The sequence below is a fragment of the Dermacentor albipictus genome, unplaced genomic scaffold (genome assembly GCF_038994185.2).
Source record: "Dermacentor albipictus isolate Rhodes 1998 colony unplaced genomic scaffold, USDA_Dalb.pri_finalv2 scaffold_27, whole genome shotgun sequence".
Classification (NCBI taxonomy): domain Eukaryota; kingdom Metazoa; phylum Arthropoda; class Arachnida; order Ixodida; family Ixodidae; genus Dermacentor; species Dermacentor albipictus.
This window is the reverse complement of record NW_027225581.1, coordinates 4,252,698-4,267,051: the sequence shown is the minus strand read 5'-3', so window position 1 is coordinate 4,267,051 and position 14,354 is coordinate 4,252,698. Positions and strand designations below refer to the sequence as shown.

The 14,354-nt window shown below is 47.1% G+C and overlaps 1 long non-coding RNA gene across 2 annotated transcripts; it reads left to right on the top strand.

Moving 5' to 3' along the window:
- Nucleotides 1-11,312: 11,312 nt before the first annotated feature.
- Nucleotides 11,313-14,107, top strand: LOC139052602 (uncharacterized). 2 transcript variants are annotated; one of them, XR_011509979.1, is made up of 3 exons: nucleotides 11,313-11,393; nucleotides 11,532-12,529; nucleotides 12,668-14,107. It is a non-coding gene; the product is annotated as an uncharacterized lncRNA (long non-coding RNA). The 2 variants fall into 2 exon arrangements; XR_011509980.1 differs by having other exon boundaries at nucleotides 12,661-14,107.
- The last annotated feature ends 247 nt before the right edge of the window (nucleotides 14,108-14,354 follow it).

The window sequence follows — 14,354 nt, the reverse complement described above, 5'->3', positions numbered from 1 at the left end:
GTCAAGCCACTAGAAGTACAACTGTATATCAGTAGTGCCTTCTTTTCCCTATTCTGAAGTTTCATAAAGCACGTAACGCTAGAGTGCCAACCTAACACACTTAACAAACCAAGGTCCAAATTCTCAAAACATGTTCTTTCAACGTTTACGATGCCGCCGCTTTCTCGTCACGGCTTCGAGGCCACACCGTGACACAAGCATCGTCCCAGTCGCTGGCCTAGCGCGCTATCGCTACTCCGAGCAACATAACAAAGGCAGAGAGCTTTGCGTTGCACTGTCCCACTGCAGGTTATAGCAATTGCGCTTGGAGCGAAACCAAAACTGCCAAAAAAATACTTGTAGACTAGTTGGCCAGTCAATAGAATGCCATTCCGAAGCCTGTACTTCCCATCATTCCCATGATGGTTGAACGATCGCAGCGCCCATAGAGTTTCCTACAAAATTACTAGAGGGAACTCTGGCGCTAGTGTCTACGTGAGCTACAATGGGAGCGGTTGTCCTATCATGGGAATTATGGGAAGTACATGGATTTGCCTAAACTTCGTCTTTTTTGGCTTCAAACGGCTTTCTGACTTTGTAAACTCGTCATTTTCAACAGTTTATTGCGTAATAAATGATTAAATAAACATCATTAAAATTGCCCGACGGCAGGATTTGAACACAGGGACTGTAGTACAGAAGCCTGATATTGAAACCATTAAGCCACGGGTGCATGTACCGACAAGCGAATGAAACGCACTTGTGAACTTATCGCGGGCATGCCAGTGCTTTGAGACGCTTGGCGCGTTTTGATTTGGGCACATAGACAAGCTTAATTGTTGCAATTAATAGCAATTGTACGCGTTCCCGGCGTCTTCTGCACTTCGAAGAATATAAATTGCGCTGAAATATACAACAATAAGATTTATGTAGCGTAATATACAAAGCCACAAAAACGTCTGAATCCATAAGCACGAAGATCAGACAAATCCATGTACTTCCCATCATTCCCGTGGTAGGACAACGACTGCAGCGCCAGAGTTCCCTCTAGTAATTTTGTAGGAAACTCTATGGCAGCGCCAGATTTGCCTCTGGGTATACTAATATGAAACTCTATGGCCCATAGAGTTCCATATTAGTCATAGAGTTTAATATTAGTATACCTATAGGCAAATCTGGCGCTGCGATCGTTCAACCATCATGGGAATGATGGGAAGTACAGGCTTCGGATTGGCATTCTATTGACTGGCGAACTAGTCTACAAGTATTTTTTGGCAGTTTTGGTTTTAGTGGGACAGTGCAACGCAAAGCTCTCTGCCTTTGTTATGTTGCTCGGAGTGGCGATAGCGCGCTGGGCCAGCGACTAGGACGATGCTGGTGTCGCGGTGTGGCGTCGAAGCCGTGACGAGAAAGCGGAGGCATCATAAACGTTGAAAGAACATGTTTTGAGCGTTTGGAACTTGGTTGGTTAAGTGTGTTAGGTTGACACTGTAGCGTTACGTGCTTTATGAAACTTCAGAATAGGACAAAGAAGGCACTACTGATACAAGACATATACAGTTGTACTTCTAGTGGCTTGAAAATCAAATTTTATTGAGGGCTTCATTATGTGCTCGTTTATGTGCTCATTGACATGCGTGTTTTAGGACTTTGAGAACACAAACTTACTTGTGGTAGGAAAGATAGCTGCTTCCGAGCTGTAGTCTAGTGTCGCACAATGGGTACCCGCAAAGCCACGCTGTGACGCTTCGGAAGCGGTACGCCAATATAAAATATGATGAAGCATATTCGTAGGAGGCCACTAGCGTCCTAGCTAGCACTGCAGCAGATGTGCTTAAAAGTACATGAAGACGTTCAGCAATCGTGACAGCCGACGCAGCCTTCCGAAAGAGCGACAGAGTCCGCAAGTGCCGGTCGTCTGCGAGAAAAGTCTCGCATTTGCAGCGAGCAGGCGTCATAGCAGACGACATTTGTAGCATTCCGCTCAAGGGCGCAACACTTTCTCACAATACAGCATTTTTATTTCCACAAGTAATTGATGAGTATCTCTATATAAGTACATGCGCGGTTGTTACTGCTGTTGCAAAAATAAATAAATTATTATTCTCTGGCGTTAAATCGGGAACAGAATTGCATGAGTATGCATACCCTGGTGTGTCCTGGTGACAAACCATAGTAAAACGTGCTTCCATCTCAAAGTCATACAAAGTTTATGTAGCGTGTTGTACATTATATAACATACTTCAGAAATAAAATTAGCTTTTACGCGATAATGTTTGATTATAGCTTTGTTTACTGTGCCGCAAGCAAACGCCACTAGTCTAAAGATTGAAGTCAATCCGAAGCCTGTACTTCCCATCATTCCCATGTAGGTTGAGACAACGCTCATGAGAGCCCCCGTAGACACTAGCGCCACATTTCCCTCTAGGGTATTTTTAGAAACTCTATGATATTAGTATACCTAGAGGCAAATCTGGCGCTGCGATCGTTCAACCATCATGGGAATGATGGGAAGTACAGGCTTCGGAATGGCATTCTATTGACTGGCGAACTAGTCTACAAGTATTTTTTTGGCAGTTTTGGTTTCACTCCAAGCGCAATTGCTATAACCTGCAGTGGGACTGTGCAACGCAAAGCTCTCTGCCTTTGTTATGTTGCTCGGAGTAGCGATAGCGCGCTAGCCCAGCGACTGGGACGATGCTTGTGTCACGGTGTGGCCTCGAAGCCGTGACGAGAAAGCGGCGGCATCGTAAACGTTGAAAGAACATGTTTTGAGCGTTTGGACCTTGGTTTGTTAAGTGTGTTAGGTTGGCACTCTAGCGTTACGTGCTTTATGAAACTTCAGAATAGGGAAAAGAAGGCACTACTGATATACAGTTGTACTTCTAGTGGCTTGACAATCAAATTTTACTGAGGGCTTCATTATGTGCTCGTTCATGTGCTCATTGAAATGCGTGTTTTAGGACTTTGAGAACACAAACTTACTTGTGGTAGGAAAGATAGCTGCGTCCTAGTTGTAGTCTAGTGTCGCACAATGGGTACCCGCAAAGCCACGCTGTAACGCTTTGGAAGCGGTATGCCAATATGAGATATGATGAAGCATACTCGTAGGGGGCCACTAGCGTCCTAGATAGCACTGCAGCAGATGTGCTTAAATGTACTTGAAGACGTTCAGCAATCGTAACAGCCGACGCAACCTTTCGAAAGAGCTAGAGAGTTCGCAAGTGCCAGTCGTCTGCGAGAAAAGTGTCGCGTTTGCAGCGAGCAGGCGTCGTAGCAGACGACACTTGTAACATTCCGCTCAAGGGCGCAACGCTTTGTCACAATACAACATTTTTATTTCCAGAAATACTTGGTGAGTATTTTTATATAAGTACATGCACGGTTGTTTTGCTCTTGCAAAAATGAATAAATAATTATTTTTTGGCGTTAAATTGGGACCAGAATCGCACAAGTATGCATACACTGATGTGTCCTGGTAACAAACCATAGTAAACCATGCTTCCATCTCAAAGTCATACAAAGTTTATGTAGCGTGTTGTACATTATATACCATACTGCAGAAATAAAATTAGGTTTTACGCGATAATATTTAAGTATAGCTTTGTTTACTGCGCCAGAAGCAAACGCCACTAGTCTAAAGACCGAAGTCAATCCGAAGCCTGTACTTCCCATCATTCCCATGTAGGTTGAGGCAACGCTCATGAGAACCCCCGTAGACACTAGCGCCACATTTCCCTCTAGGGTATTTATTTAGAAACTCTATGGATGGAAGCATGGTTTACTATGGTTTGTCACCAGGATACATCAGGGTATGCATACTTGTGCGATTCTGGTCCCAATTTAACGCCAAAAAAATAATTATTTATTCATTTTTGCAACAGCAAAACAACCGTGCATGTACTTATATAAAAATACTCACCAAGTATTTCTGGAAATAAAAATGTTGTATTGTGACAAAGCGTTGCGCCCTTGAGCGGAATGTTACAAGTGTCGTCTGCTACGACGCCTGCTCGCTGCAAACGCGAGACTTTTCTCGCAGACGACTGGCACTTGCGAACTCTCTCGCTCTTTCGAAAGGTTGCGTCGGCTGTCACGATTGCTGAACGTCTTCAAGTACATTTAAGCACATCTGCTGCAGTGCTAGCTAGGACGCTAGTGGCCCCCTACGAGTATGCTTCATCATATCTCATATTGGCATACCGCTTCCGAAGCGTTACAGCGTGGCTTTGCGGGTACCCATTGTGCGACACTAGACTACAGCTAGGACGCAGCTATCTTTCCTACCACAAGTAAGTTTGTGTTCTCAAAGTCCTAAAACACGCATTTCAATGAGCACATGAACGAGCACATAATGAAGCCCTCAGTAAAATTTGATTGTCAAGCCACTAGAAGTACAACTGTATATCAGTAGTGCCTTCTTTTCCCTATTCTGAAGTTTCATAAAGCACGTAACGCTAGAGTGCCAACCTAACACACTTAACAAACCAAGGTCCAAATTCTCAAAACATGTTCTTTCAACGTTTACGATGCCGCCGCTTTCTCGTCACGGCTTCGAGGCCACACCGTGACACAAGCATCGTCCCAGTCGCTGGCCTAGCGCGCTATCGCTACTCCGAGCAACATAACAAAGGCAGAGAGCTTTGCGTTGCACTGTCCCACTGCAGGTTATAGCAATTGCGCTTGGAGCGAAACCAAAACTGCCAAAAAAATACTTGTAGACTAGTTGGCCAGTCAATAGAATGCCATTCCGAAGCCTGTACTTCCCATCATTCCCATGATGGTTGAACGATCGCAGCGCCCATAGAGTTTCCTACAAAATTACTAGAGGGAACTCTGGCGCTAGTGTCTACGTGAGCTACAATGGGAGCGGTTGTCCTATCATGGGAATTATGGGAAGTACATGGATTTGCCTAAACTTCGTCTTTTTTGGCTTCAAACGGCTTTCTGACTTTGTAAACTCGTCATTTTCAACAGTTTATTGCGTAATAAATGATTAAATAAACATCATTAAAATTGCCCGACGGCAGGATTTGAACACAGGGACTGTAGTACAGAAGCCTGATATTGAAACCATTAAGCCACGGGTGCATGTACCGACAAGCGAATGAAACGCACTTGTGAACTTATCGCGGGCATGCCAGTGCTTTGAGACGCTTGGCGCGTTTTGATTTGGGCACATAGACAAGCTTAATTGTTGCAATTAATAGCAATTGTACGCGTTCCCGGCGTCTTCTGCACTTCGAAGAATATAAATTGCGCTGAAATATACAACAATAAGATTTATGTAGCGTAATATACAAAGCCACAAAAACGTCTGAATCCATAAGCACGAAGATCAGACAAATCCATGTACTTCCCATCATTCCCGTGGTAGGACAACGACTGCAGCGCCAGAGTTCCCTCTAGTAATTTTGTAGGAAACTCTATGGCAGCGCCAGATTTGCCTCTGGGTATACTAATATGAAACTCTATGGCCCATAGAGTTCCATATTAGTCATAGAGTTTAATATTAGTATACCTATAGGCAAATCTGGCGCTGCGATCGTTCAACCATCATGGGAATGATGGGAAGTACAGGCTTCGGATTGGCATTCTATTGACTGGCGAACTAGTCTACAAGTATTTTTTGGCAGTTTTGGTTTTAGTGGGACAGTGCAACGCAAAGCTCTCTGCCTTTGTTATGTTGCTCGGAGTGGCGATAGCGCGCTGGGCCAGCGACTAGGACGATGCTGGTGTCGCGGTGTGGCGTCGAAGCCGTGACGAGAAAGCGGAGGCATCATAAACGTTGAAAGAACATGTTTTGAGCGTTTGGAACTTGGTTGGTTAAGTGTGTTAGGTTGACACTGTAGCGTTACGTGCTTTATGAAACTTCAGAATAGGACAAAGAAGGCACTACTGATACAAGACATATACAGTTGTACTTCTAGTGGCTTGAAAATCAAATTTTATTGAGGGCTTCATTATGTGCTCGTTTATGTGCTCATTGACATGCGTGTTTTAGGACTTTGAGAACACAAACTTACTTGTGGTAGGAAAGATAGCTGCTTCCGAGCTGTAGTCTAGTGTCGCACAATGGGTACCCGCAAAGCCACGCTGTGACGCTTCGGAAGCGGTACGCCAATATAAAATATGATGAAGCATATTCGTAGGAGGCCACTAGCGTCCTAGCTAGCACTGCAGCAGATGTGCTTAAAAGTACATGAAGACGTTCAGCAATCGTGACAGCCGACGCAGCCTTCCGAAAGAGCGACAGAGTCCGCAAGTGCCGGTCGTCTGCGAGAAAAGTCTCGCATTTGCAGCGAGCAGGCGTCATAGCAGACGACATTTGTAGCATTCCGCTCAAGGGCGCAACACTTTCTCACAATACAGCATTTTTATTTCCACAAGTAATTGATGAGTATCTCTATATAAGTACATGCGCGGTTGTTACTGCTGTTGCAAAAATAAATAAATTATTATTCTCTGGCGTTAAATCGGGAACAGAATTGCATGAGTATGCATACCCTGGTGTGTCCTGGTGACAAACCATAGTAAAACGTGCTTCCATCTCAAAGTCATACAAAGTTTATGTAGCGTGTTGTACATTATATAACATACTTCAGAAATAAAATTAGCTTTTACGCGATAATGTTTGATTATAGCTTTGTTTACTGTGCCGCAAGCAAACGCCACTAGTCTAAAGATTGAAGTCAATCCGAAGCCTGTACTTCCCATCATTCCCATGTAGGTTGAGACAACGCTCATGAGAGCCCCCGTAGACACTAGCGCCACATTTCCCTCTAGGGTATTTTTAGAAACTCTATGATATTAGTATACCTAGAGGCAAATCTGGCGCTGCGATCGTTCAACCATCATGGGAATGATGGGAAGTACAGGCTTCGGAATGGCATTCTATTGACTGGCGAACTAGTCTACAAGTATTTTTTTGGCAGTTTTGGTTTCACTCCAAGCGCAATTGCTATAACCTGCAGTGGGACTGTGCAACGCAAAGCTCTCTGCCTTTGTTATGTTGCTCGGAGTAGCGATAGCGCGCTAGCCCAGCGACTGGGACGATGCTTGTGTCACGGTGTGGCCTCGAAGCCGTGACGAGAAAGCGGCGGCATCGTAAACGTTGAAAGAACATGTTTTGAGCGTTTGGACCTTGGTTTGTTAAGTGTGTTAGGTTGGCACTCTAGCGTTACGTGCTTTATGAAACTTCAGAATAGGGAAAAGAAGGCACTACTGATATACAGTTGTACTTCTAGTGGCTTGACAATCAAATTTTACTGAGGGCTTCATTATGTGCTCGTTCATGTGCTCATTGAAATGCGTGTTTTAGGACTTTGAGAACACAAACTTACTTGTGGTAGGAAAGATAGCTGCGTCCTAGTTGTAGTCTAGTGTCGCACAATGGGTACCCGCAAAGCCACGCTGTAACGCTTTGGAAGCGGTATGCCAATATGAGATATGATGAAGCATACTCGTAGGGGGCCACTAGCGTCCTAGATAGCACTGCAGCAGATGTGCTTAAATGTACTTGAAGACGTTCAGCAATCGTAACAGCCGACGCAACCTTTCGAAAGAGCTAGAGAGTTCGCAAGTGCCAGTCGTCTGCGAGAAAAGTGTCGCGTTTGCAGCGAGCAGGCGTCGTAGCAGACGACACTTGTAACATTCCGCTCAAGGGCGCAACGCTTTGTCACAATACAACATTTTTATTTCCAGAAATACTTGGTGAGTATTTTTATATAAGTACATGCACGGTTGTTTTGCTCTTGCAAAAATGAATAAATAATTATTTTTTGGCGTTAAATTGGGACCAGAATCGCACAAGTATGCATACACTGATGTGTCCTGGTAACAAACCATAGTAAACCATGCTTCCATCTCAAAGTCATACAAAGTTTATGTAGCGTGTTGTACATTATATACCATACTGCAGAAATAAAATTAGGTTTTACGCGATAATATTTAAGTATAGCTTTGTTTACTGCGCCAGAAGCAAACGCCACTAGTCTAAAGACCGAAGTCAATCCGAAGCCTGTACTTCCCATCATTCCCATGTAGGTTGAGGCAACGCTCATGAGAACCCCCGTAGACACTAGCGCCACATTTCCCTCTAGGGTATTTATTTAGAAACTCTATGGATGGAAGCATGGTTTACTATGGTTTGTCACCAGGATACATCAGGGTATGCATACTTGTGCGATTCTGGTCCCAATTTAACGCCAAAAAAATAATTATTTATTCATTTTTGCAACAGCAAAACAACCGTGCATGTACTTATATAAAAATACTCACCAAGTATTTCTGGAAATAAAAATGTTGTATTGTGACAAAGCGTTGCGCCCTTGAGCGGAATGTTACAAGTGTCGTCTGCTACGACGCCTGCTCGCTGCAAACGCGAGACTTTTCTCGCAGACGACTGGCACTTGCGAACTCTCTCGCTCTTTCGAAAGGTTGCGTCGGCTGTCACGATTGCTGAACGTCTTCAAGTACATTTAAGCACATCTGCTGCAGTGCTAGCTAGGACGCTAGTGGCCCCCTACGAGTATGCTTCATCATATCTCATATTGGCATACCGCTTCCGAAGCGTTACAGCGTGGCTTTGCGGGTACCCATTGTGCGACACTAGACTACAGCTAGGACGCAGCTATCTTTCCTACCACAAGTAAGTTTGTGTTCTCAAAGTCCTAAAACACGCATTTCAATGAGCACATGAACGAGCACATAATGAAGCCCTCAGTAAAATTTGATTGTCAAGCCACTAGAAGTACAACTGTATATCAGTAGTGCCTTCTTTTCCCTATTCTGAAGTTTCATAAAGCACGTAACGCTAGAGTGCCAACCTAACACACTTAACAAACCAAGGTCCAAATTCTCAAAACATGTTCTTTCAACGTTTACGATGCCGCCGCTTTCTCGTCACGGCTTCGAGGCCACACCGTGACACAAGCATCGTCCCAGTCGCTGGCCTAGCGCGCTATCGCTACTCCGAGCAACATAACAAAGGCAGAGAGCTTTGCGTTGCACTGTCCCACTGCAGGTTATAGCAATTGCGCTTGGAGCGAAACCAAAACTGCCAAAAAAATACTTGTAGACTAGTTGGCCAGTCAATAGAATGCCATTCCGAAGCCTGTACTTCCCATCATTCCCATGATGGTTGAACGATCGCAGCGCCCATAGAGTTTCCTACAAAATTACTAGAGGGAACTCTGGCGCTAGTGTCTACGTGAGCTACAATGGGAGCGGTTGTCCTATCATGGGAATTATGGGAAGTACATGGATTTGCCTAAACTTCGTCTTTTTTGGCTTCAAACGGCTTTCTGACTTTGTAAACTCGTCATTTTCAACAGTTTATTGCGTAATAAATGATTAAATAAACATCATTAAAATTGCCCGACGGCAGGATTTGAACACAGGGACTGTAGTACAGAAGCCTGATATTGAAACCATTAAGCCACGGGTGCATGTACCGACAAGCGAATGAAACGCACTTGTGAACTTATCGCGGGCATGCCAGTGCTTTGAGACACTTGGCGCGTTTTGATTTGGGCACATAGACAAGCTTAATTGTTGCAATTAATAGCAATTGTACGCGTTCCCGGCGTCTTCTGCACTTCGAAGAATATAAATTGCGCTGAAATATACAACAATAAGATTTATGTAGCGTAATATACAAAGCCACAAAAACGTCTGAATCCATAAGCACGAAGATCAGACAAATCCATGTACTTCCCATCATTCCCGTGGTAGGACAACGACTGCAGCGCCAGAGTTCCCTCTAGTAATTTTGTAGGAAACTCTATGGCAGCGCCAGATTTGCCTCTAGGTATACTAATATGAAACTCTATGGCCCATAGAGTTCCATATTAGTCATAGAGTTTAATATTAGTATACCTATAGGCAAATCTGGCGCTGCGATCGTTCAACCATCATGGGAATGATGGGAAGTACAGGCTTCGGATTGGCATTCTATTGACTGGCGAACTAGTCTACAAGTATTTTTTTGGCAGTTTTGGTTTTAGTGGGACAGTGCAACGCAAAGCTCTCTGCCTTTGTTATGTTGCTCGGAGTGGCGATAGCGCGCTGGGCCAGCGACTAGGACGATGCTGGTGTCGCGGTGTGGCGTCGAAGCCGTGACGAGAAAGCGGAGGCATCATAAACGTTGAAAGAACATGTTTTGAGCGTTTGGAACTTGGTTGGTTAAGTGTGTTAGGTTGACACTGTAGCGTTACGTGCTTTATGAAACTTCAGAATAGGACAAAGAAGGCACTACTGATACAAGACATATACAGTTGTACTTCTAGTGGCTTGAAAATCAAATTTTATTGAGGGCTTCATTATGTGCTCGTTTATGTGCTCATTGACATGCGTGTTTTAGGACTTTGAGAACACAAACTTACTTGTGGTAGGAAAGATAGCTGCTTCCGAGCTGTAGTCTAGTGTCGCACAATGGGTACCCGCAAAGCCACGCTGTGACGCTTCGGAAGCGGTACGCCAATATAAAATATGATGAAGCATATTCGTAGGAGGCCACTAGCGTCCTAGCTAGCACTGCAGCAGATGTGCTTAAAAGTACATGAAGACGTTCAGCAATCGTGACAGCCGACGCAGCCTTCCGAAAGAGCGACAGAGTCCGCAAGTGCCGGTCGTCTGCGAGAAAAGTCTCGCATTTGCAGCGAGCAGGCGTCATAGCAGACGACATTTGTAGCATTCCGCTCAAGGGCGCAACACTTTCTCACAATACAGCATTTTTATTTCCACAAGTAATTGATGAGTATCTCTATATAAGTACATGCGCGGTTGTTACTGCTGTTGCAAAAATAAATAAATTATTATTCTCTGGCGTTAAATCGGGAACAGAATTGCATGAGTATGCATACCCTGGTGTGTCCTGGTGACAAACCATAGTAAAACGTGCTTCCATCTCAAAGTCATACAAAGTTTATGTAGCGTGTTGTACATTATATAACATACTTCAGAAATAAAATTAGCTTTTACGCGATAATGTTTGATTATAGCTTTGTTTACTGTGCCGCAAGCAAACGCCACTAGTCTAAAGATTGAAGTCAATCCGAAGCCTGTACTTCCCATCATTCCCATGTAGGTTGAGACAACGCTCATGAGAGCCCCCGTAGACACTAGCGCCACATTTCCCTCTAGGGTATTTTTAGAAACTCTATGATATTAGTATACCTAGAGGCAAATCTGGCGCTGCGATCGTTCAACCATCGAAAGTGTCTGCGTTCACCCGGTGAACGCAGCGCAAGCGTTAGGTTCACCCAAACGTCACGTCCGGTTCGCCACATCCGGTCTTTGTTTTTTTACGTCCGTGATGTCACATCCAGCCTTTTTGGCGGCATAATATGGCATATGGCAGGCTCGGAGTGCACGAAGCGGTGGATCGCTTATTTTTCGGGCTTTTGCTTCTCGTAAGTATACTTCGTCTTTACGTTTGATGTGCATCTACTACGCGTAGCTAATCTTTCGACTGCATGATGCCATATATAAATGTTCTGTGATGATACTTTATAGCCAGGTTCCTCACGAGCTTTTGTGATGCATTGCAGGGACCGCCACACCGGCCAGCCAGTGCTACAGTGTCCTAATGCAGAGAACGTATATTACACGGAACTGCGCTCCTTCAGAGTTATTTAGAGTCTTTGTCAGAAGCACGTAACAGTAACATTACTTGGTTACGGTGCTGCTACATGGCAGAATATTTGAATGGCAGATGTCCCGAGTGCGGCATGTAAGTACGTACGTACGCGCGCTTGTTTAGCCTAAATAAGAGTTTCTATTGTTCCCCAATGGAAATGCACATTCCTGATGCATGGTTCAGATCTGCCGGCTAAGGGCGGTAGTGAATAAAGTCACCAAATTGCGGCCTCGTTGCGGTCTCGCATTGCGGCCTCATTGCACGGTCGGGAAAAATTGCTTTAGAACCAAAATTTCGCTGCGCTGTCAGTAGCCATTCACTGATAAGCTTTCTCCGCAGCGTAATGCTCAGTGCAGGTGTGATGGGGGTTGTGTGTGCGGTCGGTATGTGACCGATATTCCAGAACGCAGTGTCATTCAGCGATGTGCACAGCTGTGGCTGATTGTAGAATGTGGGCTGTGACAGGAGTGATGGGGACCATGCTCCTGCCTCGGCCAAGGTTGCAGCGATTTCAGAGCTGCAGGGAGAGCCCAGGCAGAACCTAATCTCGGCCCTATGCTGCAGCTCCAGCTTCTTGAGACGGGCACGTGGTAGTGCCACGAGTGGGAGGACGTACCGCAGGCGTGAGGTGGCTACTGCATGGTACAGCCGCAGAGCCCACCTAGTGGTGCAGCTCTGTCCTCGGGAAACAAGCTGGGAGACTGCCTTGTGGACCCGGAGGACCTGGACATGCAGGGTCTTGACAGCACGCAGCCAGGTCAGCCGGTGATGAACGTATAGCCCCGGGTACGTAACTGCCGGGCTTCAAGGTCGCCTTCCAGTTGCAGCTGTGCAGCGGGCGGTTGCTCTTGGGTGGAGCAGCATGGTCTCCGTCTTCCTTGCCGAGATGGCAAGGCCAATGCAGCTCAGGTAAGCAGCGGCGGTGTCGAGGGCTCTTTGCAGAGCCGAGCGCGCACTGCTGTGGCTGTGTGGTGGATTTCGCACACATAGGGCGATGTGGTCGGCGTTGATGGAGGTATTCACGTGGTTGTGGGGGTCAGTCTGCAGGACAGCAGGCAGTCGGGCCAGGTTGAACAGGAAAGGGCTCACCACTGATCCTTGTGGGACGCCCTCTACCAAATAGGTCCAGGGCCTGCTGAACGATTGGATAGGGCAGGCCGTCAAAGGCCCCCTTCATGCCGATAAGCACCAGGAGCACGGCGTCACGGCAGGCCTTGGCCTCTTCCAGCGTGGAGACCACGTCCACGATGGAGTCCGCACTGCATCAGCTCCGCCGGAAGCCTATCTGCTCATCGGCCAGAAAGCAATGGCCTCCATCAGCTTGCAAGCAGCAGAGGTGAGTGAGACTGGCCGATAGGAGCTCACGTTTTTCAGCCGGCCTTCAGGATGGGGGCCACGTAGGCTGTGCGCCATGACTCCGGCACCTGCCCTGACTGCCAGATGTTTAAGCAGTCAAGCAGGTGCAGCTGCTCACTGGCGGCCAGGTTGCGAAGCATTTGGGTTCCTGGTGCACTGCGATGCTTGGAGCTCGTGCAGCGTCAGCGGGTCCTGGTAGATAGCCATAACCTGGCTCGATGGCCACCCTGGGTGGTGAGAGAGAAGGGAAGACGGAAAGGCAGGGAGGTTAACCAGGCTGAGTCCAGTTTGCTACCCTACACGTGGGGAGGGGAATGGGGAGTGAAAGAGGAAGAGAGAGAACTTAAGTGTAGGATGTCTATAGTCGGGCACTCAAGTCTGTTGCCCTCAGGCAGCGAAAAAGCGCTCGGACTGCTTTCTGGGCCAATGAACTGTGAGGCCAGGCTCCCAAGACTGGATGACAGGCCATTTACAGAAGCGAAGACCCTGTGTGGTGGTTGTGCAGGCAGCTAGGCAGGCTGACGGAAGGCTGCCCTACCTTCAGGATGGCTGCAGTGCGTGGTACAGCCAGCGCAAACTGGTTGGCGAGGAGCTCCGCAAGGGCCTCTTCGCTGATGCTCAGCGTGATGGCCACGGCGAGGACAGGTTGTAGGCTTCCTCTCCTGCTGGTGAGGGATTTGAGCAGTCTCCAAGCCAGGGGTCCCCTGGACCTGCCCTCGATGGCAGAGCAGAGGCTCCTCCTGCGCCGGGCTTGGCGTCTGCAGCGGGCATCTGCACGTCTGTACTCGGTCCAATGCTCTGCCTTGCCCGTCCGGATTGCTCCACGCTCCATACGGCGCCTGGAGGCACGAATGTTGAGCAGGTGGAGGTCCGGAGCGGGGGTATCTGGTTGGGTAGAGCACTGAACGGTGGCAGCCTGAGCACAATCCACGATGGCGCTCAGGAAGTCACGGCCATCGTCCAACTTGCTGCAGTGCTTCCGCAACAGGGACCAGTCTGTGACGTAAGTTCTTGACCTAGGCCTTCTCCCAGACCTGGGGCTGATCACAATAGGGAAGTGGTCAGACCCCCATTTGTCCGAAGTTGTGGCCCAGGAGTAGGAGCACTGCTCAGTGTTGAGGGAGAGGTCAATGGCCGTGCAAGCTCTGCGGTAGACGTAGGTGGGCTCCCTGGTGTTCCAAGGTCAGCAGGCCAGCTCAGCTGATGGCATCTGTGAGGCCTTTGCCTCAGCGGGTGCAGCTGCGGCTTCCCCAATCCGTGTGGTGTGCGTTGAAGTCACTGCACAGGACTGCATGCCCACCAAGGCGAACAGCCAGCTGGATGAGGCTGGAGGGATCCCACAGCTTTCCTGGACGGATGCAGATGCTCGCCACAGCCG